Below are 14,979 nucleotides of genomic sequence, written 5' to 3' on the forward strand. Positions count from 1 at the left end.
TACATAGTGTCCTTTTAATTTATTTATATACTGTACCTTCTCATTCTGATTAGTTTTTTTTCTCTGCTCTTTACTGACATGTAGGGGAACAGTAGCAGTCCTCATTAGAGAGCTGCACACATGCAAAGTAGAACATCTGGACACCCACAGCAGCTCAGTCAGCTCAGTGTAGCAGGTGTGTATCAAAATGCACATATAAAATGCACAGAGGTTTAAGTCACACTAAAGTCCTCAGGATCAAGCCCTGACTGTGCCTTCCACCCTCCATCACACGCACACACACACACACACACACATACATACACACACACACACACATTCGCGTCACTGTTGATGCTACCTTCCCAGGCCGTCCTCCATCTGCTTGGCCTTCACCACAGCTGCAGCCAAGAGCAGCAACAGCAGCAGCATATGTCAGTGTTTGGATTGGAGAGCTGAGTTGAGCTCTCTGGCTCAGCCTTTCATCTGGTCCTTTGATGGGCCTTGCTGGCTCTGCAGCTGTGGATGAGAAGGTGGACAGCACACACTTCATGCATGCACTTAAAGTAATGTAACATGTCATTAAGCCTCATATTTGGTCTTTTGATGATTCCACCTATTTCCATTATGTTTGTCGATAATGGCTATAAAACTAAAAGATGATGTTCCTTCTGGTGACCCTTCAGCCTTTAATTTCAGTTCAAATTATCTCTACTACCACCAGTTTGATCCTTGATAAGGTATCGTTGAAAGATATCTTGAAAACTAATAGCCAGATTTCCATTAAATTTGTAGTGGATAGCCTATTCATACCAAGAGGATGAATTCTATTGATTTTAGTAAACCCCTGCTTGTATTTATGCGGTATAGATGAACACGATAGGCCTTCATGCTCAAGTTCCAAAAGCATAGTTACATGTCACAAGAACCCCTAGCCTCCAGTAACACATCATTGCTGCACAACTTCATAATAATATAATCTGTTCCAAGCTCTGCCGTCACAGCATTTTAAAAGAGGACAAGAATGTAAATAGATGTTTGCTAAGGTCACATTTGTCATCTTACAATGTGTTCCCCCACCCATATTGTTATTCCTCATCAGAACTACAAGCCTTGAGGTATGAAAATGTGAGCAAAATAAGTGTGGATGAAGGGAATCAGAGAAAGTCGGTGCCACGACATCTGTGTCAAAATAGCAATTACACGCTGGCCTGATTCATAACGATAAACGCAGAGCGGGCTTAAAGAGACCGTGAACACTGTCTCATTGCGCCAAGGTTCCTGAATTCAATTACACACACACACGCACGCACGCATGCACGCGCGCACGCACGCACGCACACACACACACACACACACACACACACACACACACACACAGGATGTTGGCAGCTCAATCAGGTGTGGAAACCTTGCTATCACTGATTTTACTGGAAGACACAGTTACCTTTTGTGTGTGTGTGGTACACTGTCAGTATGTCTCCAAAGCTATACTCGACAACACACTGAACTGTCACTCAAACTTCATCTGGCCTGACAGTGAAGTCTCATGCTGTAGAGACACCAGTCTCAGATCTGTCTCAGACTATCCCGTCGTTTCAGTCAAATCGGTCATGGTTTAAATCCAGACTGACGGGGAAAAACTGCAACAAACATCTGCGCAGTGCTCTTGAGCCAGGCACTTGGGTCTAATCTCAGAGTGTCCAAAGACAACACATTTCAAGTGTGGTTCCTTTTAGTCCATGAGGGTTTAACAGTGTGGATAAGGGCTCTCTTACAGCCATTCTGAGTACTTTATGAATGCTTCCATAATCCTGCAGACCTTGCTTGAGGGAATAACCCCTGAGTTAAATGTAAATGATAAAAATGGTAATGATATTGAAAGCCTTGCAATGTCTGCTAGTGATTTTCAGAGGCAGAATCTTAAGGTGCAGCCAAGGAATGGAGGGTGTCCATTTTGCGAGACAGGATTATGTCTCTTATCTTTGCCGATGAAGGATACCTGCTAGCTTCATCGAGCAATGACCTCCAGGGCACACTGGGGAGGTTTGCAGCTGAGAACTAAGTGATGAAGGTCAGCACCTCCAAGTCTGAGGCCATGGTATTCAGCACGAAAAAACTGTCTGCTATCATGCAACAGCATTGTTCAAATAATGTCACAGAAAAATATATATTGTCTAGCAGTCGAATTTGCATTAAAGCTACTAGAAGGACCTTTCATTTTTTGTTGATTCTGGCAGCCACTTTGGATAAGGGATGATGAGGGTAAAACAAAGTCTACTTTGTTTAGAGTACTACTTTGTTTAAAGTCTACTTTGTTTTAGGCCCTGTCCAAACCTACAAGGGTATTTCTTAAAACAAAGCTTTTTCTATGCATTTTTGCCTTTCGTGCATGTAAACAACATTTTAGGTCGGCACGGGCAGAAACTAAGATTGCTGTAAACAAGGATGCAGACACCCACGTTTGCTTCCTAATGTGCCTTATCAGTGTATGTAGCATCATTGGCAAATGTGAAATTGTTGCAGTATTGGAGTATTAAAGTTTGCAAATTGATGGAATGGATGTCATAGTGTCTATATTAAGCAATTACTGATCATGTTTTGTTGATATTACACAGGGGGATTCTGTGAAGAGCAATCACATTTTCTGCATTGTATTTCTGAATTGTCTTTACCTGTATGGCCATATGATATGCATTTTCAAGGGTGTAAGTATGGGCAGAGATAACTTCATTGAGACTGTTTCATAACCAGTTAAAAGTTCCTTCTATCAGGTTAAAAAAAATTATGATGGTGAATTACTATCATGTTTTTGGCAATAGCTACCACAATCATTTTTAAGATATGGTGTCAGAGAAACTTTATTTCATTTATCAGAAAGGTGTGTTTTACAGCACAGGAAATTAGATAAGGGTTTTTTAAAAAGTCAGTTTTTATTACACTGTAACCTCCAAATAAATTGAGTTATCACAAGATAAGAGATAAGATTTATTTTAGATTTACAAATTAGATTTTTATTAGACTGTAATCTCTAAACAGGTTGAGATATCTCAAGATAAGTCAAGAGATAAGATGTAATTTTGATCTTATCATTAGATTCTTCTGAGAATGTCATCTGAAACAGCAGCAGAGCACACAGACAGATTAAACAGATTACGGAGAAGAAACATACACAGGCATCATACTAGGAGTAATGGAAAGCAGCGGTTCTACTGTGACTCCAAAGTGTGAATGTGCTACTGTGTGAATATGAAACAGGGTAGCACTGAACAAGAGCCTGCATGCTCAAAAATCCTTTGTACTTTATTCTCTTTATCTCGACTATCAGGGTAGGGAATATACAGTATGTAGCAACCATGTCACAGCTGCAAACCTAACTCGGAGCAACCAACCATTGGTGATTTAGTTTAACACTCCCATTCTCTGTTCCTGATGGGGACTGTGTCTCATTGCTGCAGGTCAAAGACAAAGACTCAGATACAGAAGTGGTTTGAAGCACTAAAGTCTCCTTATAATCCCTCTGTAATCCTCCACTCACTGTGATCCACTGTCTTCCCTGGAGGAGACGGAGAATACAGTCCTACTGGGCCTATCAGCTCGGTGCCATGATGAAAAGCACTATCTGATTTACTATTGCAGCTAATTGGAGCTTCACTGTGCTAATTAAATCAAGGAACCACCTGGCGTGTGACGTGCAGTGTGTGTCCTAACAGAGATGAAAACCTCCTGCTCATGTTTATGTAGACATTCCAGATGATATTGCAGTTGATTTTTTTTATTCTCTCCATATGCACAAGCAGGCTGTCCCTTGCCTCATTTAAAAGCAACCGATAACATAAAAGCCTCGGCTGCCTGGGTGTCCTGAGCTCTCTGCAATCAGGACCATTTGAAAATGTCAGGCTCCCTTGTTAGCAATTCAAACAGGCAAAGAGGCAATTACGCCATTTTCATGTTTCCACCGAGGCCCCGCTGCCTCCGACACAACTCTGACACCGTGCCCCCATGTTTTAATATGGCCGACAGGAACATTACATTCCTCAGCTGCTATGAAAAACTAACCGAGCCATATTAATACCCCCCTCACTAGCCGGCATTCCCACCGCCTCCTTCTCCTATCTCTCTCAATCACCCTTATCTCTCTCTCTCCAGCCCTCACCTCCTCTTTCATTTCCTAGACAGTCTATCATTTGGAAAACACGGTGGCGTGATTGTGGCTTCCGCTGGAAGGGGAGAGCCGAATGCTATCATCACTCCCAGGGCCATAATCAATAGTGTCAGTAATGGCAATGGCGGGAGGAGAACAGTGGATTGCTGCAGGGTCCTCAGAGATCATATTGGAGGGCTTTGTCTTTTCTCTGGCTCTCCCCACAGTCCTGTTAAATTATTCTGCAGGCGTTCCCTCTGTCAGCTTCACTCCACTGAGGGCTGCAGGAGGGGAAACACTATTCTGTTATAAAGAGTTTGGAGATCATGTTGCCTGTTGAAAGCCTTCCAAAGATATAGTTATTGGCAAGGGTGCGCTAGTATATCAAAATATGTGAATTTATCCCACAAGTCGTTCCAGCCATGCTATGCAGTCAGAAAAGCATTCCCAATGTGCTCATATTTCCCAGTTAAGTAATCTGCAACATTTTATCTTCTAACATCACTAATTGATGTAACCCTCTTGTTTTTACTGGGATTATGGGCATTTTGGTGCAGCCTGCAGTACTCAACCTGTACGTAATGATTCACTATAGCTCCTGTAGTCACATAAAAATGCCCCCGCTGGTGTTATTACCACATTTTTTAAAGGCTAGAATATTATGTTTCACTTGCAGGACATATCCTCAGGAACATTTTCACGGGGATGGGATTTATTGCACATCGTATGTCTCACCAACATTTTGTGCTGCAGAGAAGGTAAATGAACACATGAGAGAGACACACCAGTGGGAGAAGCTCACACTATGAAAATCATTCCAGGCAGTAAATCAGACAAGCAAAAATAATGATCCAAGCTTGACATTTAACCTCAGTTTTAGTGCTGGTGAACCATCACAGGATAAGCTGAATTTGCAGTGTTCAGTGTTTGCATGTTTTTGTTGACCTCTGATAGGTTTTAAGTTTTAAAACAAAACACGTTTTTGATACTATTTATGAGCGGCATTTACACAGCAATAGCTATTAAACATATTCACCTGTAACTTTTTTCTTTATTATTATTCAAAGGATATAATGTGGCATGTAATTCGCCATTACTCTTCATCTAATTGCAATCAGTCTGTGTTTACAGCCACATCAGAGCTGTATTTAGTTACTGCTAATGCAAACCAACATTTTCCACTCCTGCAAGTTCACGTTAAAAACATTCAACTGGCAAAATGGGTGGCTTTTATTATGAAGTACTTGTCACTGAGGTTAGCACTGAGGACAACGATCGTTCACATTTTTGACAGCAGGTCAGTTTCCAGTGAGCAATTAGATGAAGAGCTTCTGGCAACAGGCTACAAACCTCCCAACATCTCAGCAAGTGAACAGATCTTTTAACTGTGCTATGCTATGCTATGTCAAGTTTGCTTAGCTGCAATAAAAACAAATTCAACAGAAGAAACAACTGTTGTTTCCCCTAGAATCCTGGGACCTGTATTATTAAACCACACATGCGGTTAACACAAGTGACACCAAATTAACCAGGACTGAAATCTTACAGATTATAACTTGACCTGACCCTGTGACAAATTCCTCTACAATCCTTGATGCCATTAGCTGAAATGTGATTTAAAGCCATTGTATTCTGAATCAGTAAAATCAAATGAAGTCTCTGGCGTTTTATGTAATCCAGCACTGTGACATGTCAGTGCACAGGCCAGCACTGTATGATCCATAAAGCTCTGGGCAAACTGCTGCTCTCTTGCACCCTGGCAGTGTTGAGAGGTGTGGAAGAGCAATCTGTTCTCACAGGGGAAGCCACAGAGAAAATAGGGCATTGCTGTCAAGACATGGGAGAAGCCACAGAGGACCTGCGTAGGATTAGTCAAGCAGGCCCCAAGCCGCATGACTGCACCAGCACTACATCACAGAGTGCCCTTAAAAATGTGCTCAAACTACCTTGTAATGTTAACAGATGGCACCTTTTGCCGTGCTTTCATTACATCTCAATTCAAATGTCCCCAGATGGAGCTTTTCAACCCAGTGTGCGATTCATTTCCTTTGAGTGCTCTTACAAGACAACATTAGCACAGTCGCACGGTAATGTGAGAAGTCAGCCGTCTCCACTCGTGACAGCAGCGTACAGCCGAGTTACTGCTGCTGTGTCAAGGTGTTTCTGTGGTTTCTGATCCCTTCATTATTAGGTGCACGAGAGTAACGCAGAAGAAGGTACCTGATTATTCAACTGTGGAGCAGAAGAGCTTCACCTTACAACAGGAAGTGCTGCATTTTTTGAAGCCAAGGAAAAAAGTATTTTGCCATCCTGTCAGAGGGCAAGGGAAGGAGCTGGTGGGAGGGAGGCGGAGAGAGCAGAAAAGATACAATTTCACAGCTGAGCACGCACGCTTGGTTCGCTGGTGTGAGCGGGGAAGGATTTCACACCTGAGGTAATAACAGAGCGGAGGCAGAAGATGGGATCAAATTTTTACACTGCTATCCGTCTGTTTCTCTTCATCAGGGAAGATAGTGTTGCCCTTTACAAGGTCTAAACTAGCACGTGCTTTAAAAGAGCAACACAGTGTCTCACATTCACTGAACTCCACTTGTGCTCATTTTTCTCCCTTAGCTCTTATTCATTCGGTAAGATTACTCATTGCAAGGTTTTGATTTATTTGTGCCACTTTCTAATGACTGAACTGTGTTGAAGATTTGTGCTTGGATTTCAGAGCTTTTTGTAGTCACAGAAATTGTTCTACAAACTCGTAAAATATTAGATATCATCATCTGACACTACAAATTTTACAGTGAAACAGCCTTGTTGGTTTCATCTGCTCTTGGTCAGATAGATGAACTGATCAGCTGATTAGCAAAATATGATATGAAATCTTCATGACACAATTATCGATGAAAATGAATGTCTGAATCAAAAGATAATGACAATTCATACATGTTGAGATGTTTGACTGAGTGTCACTTATCCAGTGATAAACTTTTACCTGCTCTTGGCGTAACATTAAAGTCAGGCCATCACACAAGTCATTAGCTTTAATCTGCGTGCCATGGATATCTGTACAAAATGTTATGACAACCCATACAGTTGTAGTCGAGATACTTCGGTCAAGCATTTCTCAAACAGCAATGCCAAATATTTGTTGGTCGCAGCTTCTTAAATATAAGGATTTGCTGCTTTTCTTTGTCATTTATGATAGTAAATGAAGAGTCTTTAGGTTTTGGACTGTTGGTTGGACAAGAGAAGCAATTTGAATACGTCATTTTGGGCTCTGGGAAAATGTGAGGAGCATTTCTCTTTTTTTTTGTTTTTTTTTGGTCATTTTATAGATTAAACATTTTGTTGTGAAAATAACCAGCAAATTAATTGATAATGAAAATAACCGTTATGTGCAATTCTAATCTGGTGGGAGGCTGTTTTATCCCATCTTACCAGATGAGAGCATTTGGACATATTTCACTGTGAAAGTGATGTCCTGTGTTTTCCTCTAGAAAGCTCATCTCTGGGAATATGAAAGCAAAAAACACAATCCACCCACAAATGCAAAGTAAATCCCCATCAGCCCACCACCTGTTAAACGGACACTTTCGTCTGCCCAGCACATGTACACACAAAAAGAAACACACACATACCTGAACATTCTCACCAACAGTAATGCACCTATGGCCTTCTTCATATTCTCCCCTCTCACCCTTCGACCCTGCTCCAATCCATCGTAATGCAGAACCTATTTCAGCTCATTAGGTGTCAGTCAGTCAGGACGCTAAACACATTCCTCAGCTGAGGAATCAATCTGCCATCTCTACGGGCCCACCAGCAAAGCAACACACACACACACACACCTTGTAGCTGCGGCGGTGGATAATCAAAACCCATAATTGCTTTTTAAATCACAACGTTAATGACAAGATCTCTCGATTGTAATGCATTGTAATCATGCCATTAATATGGATATGACTGCAGCATTGGGAGCCATCTGTTTGGCTGAGGCAGCGCTGGAAGTTTTCCAACAGACGTTCTCATTTCAAGGACTGTATTTTGGCCAGCGACCACAGGCAACATAATCAATGTGAATGCCACCACCAGCACTGGGAAACGAGGGACCCAAATTGATCCATCAATCACCTATTCAGACAATGTTTATTCAGCTTTGCCTCACTTCGCAGTTATTCACACTCGCAGATGAAAGCGCCAATAAAAAAAAGATGGCAGGGACTGCAGAGCAACAGCACGGCACAAAAACAGGCTCTCTTTACACAGGGCTTTAGTGTTCGCTTTTGGTGAGGTAGGTGATTGCCTTGGGTTACCTCTGGGTGGAATCAATTATACAAGCTTTTTAAAAGGCCCTCTTTGGTCTTCACAGGAATGTGCGAAGCGAGCAAGCTCCCGAGGTATCTAGCATTATTCCTTTTTATGTTTTTACATCAAACTTTCTCTTTCTTCTCAAACTTTTCCGTACTTATTGCTAGAGTGAAAATGTGGGGCATTTGAGATGTTATTGCCAAACTTCAATTCCCCCCACCCCCCCTTACTTCCCCCTTATGACTAATGTATTTCCAGTACAAAAGCATATGTTGCTTTTAAAGAAGCTCTGCTGCAACTCCTGGGTGCTGTCGCCGTGTTTGTGGTCGCTGAGGGGGAGAGGGGCAGGGGAAAAAAACACTACTTATTTAGACTCAGGGTATTTCTGACAGCTTCACTTTATGTCTTATCATTAAAGGAAAGAAAGAGCCTTACCCTTACTTTGTTGGGACATGGGTCTCTCTTTGAAAGTCTGGGGAAGCCAGCAGCTGGAGGAATGGGCATAAGGGTTATTAGAGGCATCCCAAGGGGGAAGAGAAAACTGGAGCCACATTTGTCCAAAGACTTCACAAGTGGAGACGCTGGAGGAAGAGGTTGCAATTGAAATGTAGGACTCCAAAGTTTCATCAAAACATGAAAAAAGCATGACGTCAAAGAAATCAACATAACAAGGAGATTTTGTGAGACTCATGCTTCAATGCCTCATCTCTTTTACTAAGTGTGTTCTGTGTTTTATTAATTCCAGTGATATAAATAACCCAAGAGTGTAGACAGGGAAGACTGTAACTGCTCCCTTGATGATGATGAATACCAGACAGACTTTATGTTAGGGTGACTACAGACACATTTTCCTGGTTCAATCCTGTTAGTTATACATTGAAGAAAGGCTCCTTTGGTGATAAAAGCAGACGCAATAGGAGCCCTTAACTTACTGCATACAGCACTTACAGTTTATGCCTTTCCTGAGCCCAATTTGCAACAGTTTCCTGGAGTTACAAAACTCTTGAAAGAGAACATTTTTGTTGCATCTTCCTAGCATAGCTTGAAGCACAGGAGTATGCAAACGACATGCTACTGTCTGTCTTACATCTCCTGCCAGGCACTTTAAATTTGAGTCTTTTTTACCTGCTGAAACATGGCTGCTTTGGGTCCTTTTTAGTCTGTGGTTAATTGGCAAGCTTGCCTACACACCCTCAGAGCAAAAGACAGTCTGCAGGGAGGAGGGCAACCAATGCAACATATCTCATCTCTCTGCAGATTTCTTCATCTCTTGTAATTAATTGCATCTTTAAAAGAACAAAATGTAAATACGCTGCTGACACGCTGCCAATTAATCTTAAACCAGCGTCTTCCTGACGCTTTCTGCTCAACCGAGGGGGAAATCAAAAGTTTTAAAGGGTGTTACGAAAGCTTTAACAGTGTCCCTTTGTTCTTAGCAACACATTGTGAAAAATGCATTCAGGCCTGACAAAGCGCTCCTGCTCCGTGTAATCAATTCCCTCAGCTTCTACCAGCCGAAGAAGACGAGGTGGAGGGAAGATCTGAAGAACCCACCATCTCACTTGTCTCTCCTTGTTCTTTGATCAGGCAAAACAAGCTGCTTTTCACATCGAGCAAATACAGATAAAGAGAAAACCACCTTTTCTGCACAGGACAAACATTCATTCACTTGGTTATGTAGTTGATAATTAAAAGGTCATGAATCACTGACCTCCAGTCTGTGATCATTCAAGACTAGCAACCATTTCTACCAAATACTCTACCACATTATTGTGTTTAATGCCCTAAAGCACTGATATATAATGAGGTTATTTTTTACCTTTAACTATATTTTTTTATTTAGCATACATATTCACACAGACACACACTCTACTGTTGTTCACAATCATCTTTTTTGACAGTGTCCTGGACAAAATATCAGCACAATTGGTTCATATCAGCCAGAACAGACACAAAAGTCAATGAAGAATCAGTGTAAGGATAGTAGGAACAAGAATAAAGATCCAATGACCAGCGCAAGTAGTGATCTAGAAATTTGCTTTGCCCATCTGTATGGTATCTTTGTGACAAGCACAGAGCACCCAGTGCATAGATGAGGGGTGACGTGCAGAACAGGTGGGGAGGGTAATTCAAATGAAAAAGTGCAAAGTGAGCTGGAAAATTTGTCTTAGATGTTGCATGGAGAATAGATCTCACATCTTAGTTTAGTATGTCTGCATGCCATCGTTTGCTATTTAGCAAAGTTAAGCTGAGGCTGTCATTCATTTTTGTATTTTGTCATAAAAATGTATTATTAGCATAAAATTAAAAGGTTGATCTGAGGTGGGGCTAGATGAAAAGTCAGATTGTCACCAGAGTTATTACAATTCACCAACGAGTGGTGGCACGAATATGTGCACCAAATTTCAAAGAAATTCATCCAATAGTTGTGGAGACATTTCACTTAAAACCACAAATGTCATCCTCATAGTGGATCTAGAGGAAACGTCCATGTATCACCAAAGTCAGAGGCATTCATCTGCTGGGAACCATGAATGTCTGTACAAAATTTCAGGCAATCCATCCGATAGTTGTTGAGATATTTCAGTCTGCAAACAACCTTAACACCTGACAGACATTACCATCCATGAGCTACAATGACAGCATGGCTAATAGAAGTGGAAAACATAAAGGCATTTATCTGTAAGTAAAACAGTTCACTTAACCAACATTGGCACAGAGAGAATCAGATTAATAAAGTTATGCTATATGAAATTAACTGGATTATTCAGATTTCCCCCTGGTCCTTTTGTCACAGTATTGTAAAAATACTGTACTGTTTGAGGGACCTTACTTCCAAAGTCAAACAGCAGGTTTAAAAAGTCAAATATCCAGAGAGCACTACAGAGACAAACATTGTCCTTGTGGATAGCTTAGCAGTAGTCACAGCAGCATGTGGGTGTTTTACTGTATTATACCTGAAGTGCCTTGTTCTCAAAGAGCCGCTGAGGCCAACAGGGCCTGCTAACCTCAATGACTCTCGTAACAAGCTGAAGTGGGATTTTCTGCTGCCTCTTAAGGGCTCGTCTTTTATTACTAGCAAGTAAACAGAAGCAAATAGACCTGTGATGTGAATTGAAAATGCTGGAGGTAGTGTATACCTAGCTAAGTGTATTAAGAACACCATTTAGGTTTTTCCCTCTGGCGTTCTTGGCAAGATTCCTTAAGCGGTAGAGGCATTGTTGTAAAAGCGTTTTCAATAAGGTTGGTGCTTGCACATCCTTGGCTAACATGCAAGCCTGAGAAAGAAAAAGACTACATTGTAAACAGGAGATTCAGCAGAATAACGTGTCTTAACAGAGTTCTTAACAAATAAAGGTCTAGCTACAATGAGCCATCAAATAATATAAACTTGTTTTCCATAATGAACAACACCAACATAATTTGATTTTAAACGAATATTAAGTCACCTTTTGATCACAATAGACATACTTTATATCCCTGTAGAATAATGTCAGATTGGCAGTACAAAGTTTTTATCTTTTACACTTCTTCGAAAAAATGTATCAAAGATAACGCCTCTAATTTGACTCTGTGATGGTGTAAACAGCTACAGAAGAGCTATTGCCAATGTGCTGACATGATATCTTATTGTAATATGACAATCAGGAGCAGGAAAGCCTCCTTGTAAGCTGTGATCCACTTAACTCTTTGTTTTAAAAATCTGTCAAGTCCTTTGTCAACTTGTTCTGCTCAGCTACTTGAAAGTTGGTCTGTTTATCTACTGGAATATCATCAACTTGTTAACGGGCTTTGCAGCATGAGAGCTTGTGTCTAATTACAAAATGAATGTCATCATCAGGTATTTATAAATGTGTGCAAATGAGAGAGAGATCATGACTGTTACCTAGAGTTTTCCTTTGTCCTGCCTTCATAATGAACAGATAATCAATACATCTCTTATTTCCTCCTATCTCCCCTTCAGCACCCCTTATCTGCAGTTTGCAAGTATTTTCACTTTCCTAGTATTTTGGGTGCTAGGTGTTAGAAGCACAATGGCAAAGCCAGTGAAAACAAAACTACTCTGTGATTTCACCCTCACTTGCTTCAGGCATCTCTCACAGCATTGGGAAACTGCAGCAGCACAACAAACTGCTGCACAGTGCTTCATAAATGCCTCCATAAACCCGAGAGGGGTTGTGCAAGTCAATTGAACCTCTCCACATAAAAGATAAAAAAACATAGTGTTTATTTTCTACCAAATTGTATTTTATACATTACGCTTTTAGGATTTTGCTTAAATGTATATCTTCCCCTGTCATGTATTTCACCACATCAGCAATTCTTTCTTATGTAAATGATCATTCTTGATGCTTATACAGTAGTAAAGTACTGTGTATAGAGGCATTTTCTGTGTAAAGAGGCACATTTTAATGTAAGAAATAATTTTTAATTCACAAAATCATAAGCTATTTTACACTGCCACTTAAATAACGCTGAAAGTTTTATATTTCAGAATAAGTTGTGCAAACCTTGAAAACTATACTCAGTTCTTCACGGCTGCTCTTAAAGGTTTATTTAAATCATGGGTTCAGTCTGACAGGAGGAATCTGTTGTTTTTAGCGTAGCAAGACTGCCCTCTGGTGAATTAAAGGTATATATCTATTAGGATATGATAGCACAGCTGCAATAATATGGATTCATGTGAAGTAATAAGGGCTGGAAGTTAGTGGCAGTCACTTCAACTCGGCTCTGTAACTGTCTGTTCACAGTCTTTTTGAGTTATAGCAGATATGGGCAATAAAAGATGAAGTCAATAGTATTTAACAGACTTCAGAAGCCACCAATAGATTTCAGGTGACCCAACTGAGACCATAACGAGTATGTAAACAAAAGAATTGTAGAAAATGTATTCAAACAAGCTACAATTATTTAATGGAATATGCAGATTAAGAGTTGTGTAGGAGAATTACTCATAACTCCTATAATAAGAATTCCTCTGATGATCACTCCTCCAAGACCTTTAACAAGCACACAAAGTACAGCATTACCCATTTTAGAAGAAGCTACATTTATGAGATATAGTCAGGGGTAAGTTTACATGCGAGAAAACAATTGCAACAGAATGATGGTGCAATAATGTAAGCATCTTATACAAGAATTTCCCCCAGATAACTTGAATAGCTCTATTTGGAAAGAATTAATCATTCTAGGAGCATGGGGTGTTTCTGTAGGGGGGTGCATTTTATCAAACAAAACTGATTATGAATGATTGGTGGAGTGCTGCGCATTCAGAGCCTGCATGTCACCGAAAAGCAAAAATCTGCCATGTATCAATGAACCCTTGAATCACATGAAAGTATGTAATATTAGACAGACATCTCTTGTAGATGAGTCATGGAAAATAAGAACGGTCAAGCTTTCCTTTTGTTCAAGCAGCGAAAAAGTTGTTTGATTCAATTAGCCTCACTTGCCATGCACATTCTGCGATGTGGCTATTGCTAATAGCACATACTGCGATGTCAATGCTGAAACGATATATTGTGCAGATCTTATCTTGACACTCGTTCTGCTGCGAACACATCTGGAATGTACTGGTTGGCAAATAAGCCATTAAGTGACATTACTGGGGGCAATTCATCAGAGTACATGCAGCTTTCCCTGAGCCTCAAAAGGCTTTATAATACCATTTTGCAGCAGCGCTCCCCCCAAGACCTGTAAACACTTTAAGTATGATATAACCAGAGGAAGCACTCAGGATAGTCCACTGGATTTAAATGTGCAGCATCAGAAATTCCCCAGTGGAGTAGTTTTATTCAAAATAGGCAGCAGACTGTAAAATGATATTTGCTAATGTAGCTCTATTTTCCAACAAACTCTAACGATCTTCCAAATGCAAGTGAGCATAGAGAACGGGCTGCCATCTACAGACAAAACCGTCAAGGAAAGCCATAATGACTAACTTCACTTAGCCTAATTGGTTGCACTTTGTGCCATCTTTCATAAACTGGTACACCAGCTTGGCCCAGCTTCCCTTAGCCACATGGTCCACCTCCACTGAAATGAACTACTGCTATAAGAAAAACTGAGCACGTCATACACTTTAGCAGAAACTTTAGACACTTAAGTTATGATTTCTATTTTTTTTTTCCTGTGAATTTGTAAATTTTTGCAACCCAGTATTTACCTGGATCATTCCTATAGTTTTAGAATCAATATACTTAGATTTGCATACTGTTAGACAACAAATAAATTAAGTAGGTTATTTCTCAACCAGCATTTTCTTACTGCTCGATGGGGAGAATATTTGAAACAGCATTTATAACTTTGCATTGGAAAATAAAACTTACAAGGATTTATCCATCATGGAAGTCGTGTTTTCTCGGTAATACGTCATTATGCAAAAGCACAGGCCTTATATATCTTTAATTTACTCTGCGTGAAATCCTCAGTAGCAACTGGCACATGAAATTAACAATAATGTGTTTAAATAAATATACACATGGATGAAATAAAAGAGGTTTTGTATGTTTTTCAAAATACAGAGGGAACGAATTTCTGATTCTGAAAGATAATAA

Source organism: Pagrus major, chromosome 13 (assembly GCF_040436345.1).
Source record: "Pagrus major chromosome 13, Pma_NU_1.0".
Classification (NCBI taxonomy): Eukaryota; Metazoa; Chordata; class Actinopteri; order Spariformes; family Sparidae; genus Pagrus; species Pagrus major.